The sequence below is a fragment of the Lynx canadensis genome, chromosome C2 (assembly GCF_007474595.2).
Source record: "Lynx canadensis isolate LIC74 chromosome C2, mLynCan4.pri.v2, whole genome shotgun sequence".
NCBI lineage: Eukaryota > Metazoa > Chordata > Mammalia > Carnivora > Felidae > Lynx > Lynx canadensis.
Genome location: NC_044311.2, coordinates 93468974 through 93470138, shown reverse-complemented (window position 1 = coordinate 93470138; position 1165 = coordinate 93468974).

The window sequence follows — 1165 nt, the reverse complement described above, 5'->3', positions numbered from 1 at the left end:
CTTCTTAAGAACTGTTCCGTATATTAGTTTGTTTCAAAATTAGTAAATGTGAGGTTCAGTCATATAAAATCAGGAATTTTATTCCATTAGTGAGGAAAGTATTTGGCTTTTTTAAAATACTTTTTTTTAACATTTATTTATTATTGAGAGACAGACACAGAGCATGAGCAGGGGAGGGGCAGAGAGAGGGGGAGACACAAAATCTAAAGCAGGCTCCAGGCTCTGCGCTGTCAGCACAGAGCTTGACACGGGGCTCAAACTCACAAACCACGAGATCATGACCTGAGCCGAAGTTGGATGCTTAACCAACTGAGCCACCCAGGTGCCGCAAGTATTTGGCTTTTTAAACTCCCTTCCATAAATGTTTAAGTCTAAGGACCTTCTTAGAGGAGGAGTTGAATATCCTTGGTAAGATCATTGCATAGAATAAGGCAGACATTGAAAGTTAGATGTTTTGTTTCTGAGCATTAAAAATTCATGGGGACCATGTCCTTAGGTGCTAGAAGTCTAACGATAAGCAGTCTGGATTTCTGTGTTGTACAGTGGTGTTGCCTTGTCAGTATGAGGTCCCAGTAGATGTTATCTTTCTCTGTTTTAATTTTCCTGTCACTAAACTAGAAACAGAATTTTCTCTTCTTTGAATGAAGAGCTGAAACTGCATTTCCCTGTGAATTTCCCATTTTGCTTCAAGTTCCAGCTCAAGCATCCTGTCTCTGGATCCTTTCTTTCATTCCATTAGGCAGTTAGGGGCTATGATAAAACTTTGCTCGTGCCTGTGTTATATATCACATTACACTGTAGTTATTTGACTATTTCTGCTACTGTTCTGTAGGCTTCTTGATGGGTGGGAATCGTGTTTTATTCATCTTGAGGTCTCCATTATCCAGTACAGTGCCTCACACAGTAGATACTAAAGAATCATTGAAAGGAAGAATGGATGGATGGATGGAGACAGTTGACTTAACTAGATCCTATTTACAGATTGACTAGCCATTTGCTCCTAAGGGGAACTGGATAAGACTGTAAGAGTTGGATCAATGCAGATTCTCATCTGCCCTTTGAATAGTCAATAAGGGAATCTTTGTATTTAAATTCAGCAAATGTTATTCAGATTTTATACTTATCTGTTTACCTCAGTATAGGTGATATGAGGATGGTGTGTAAC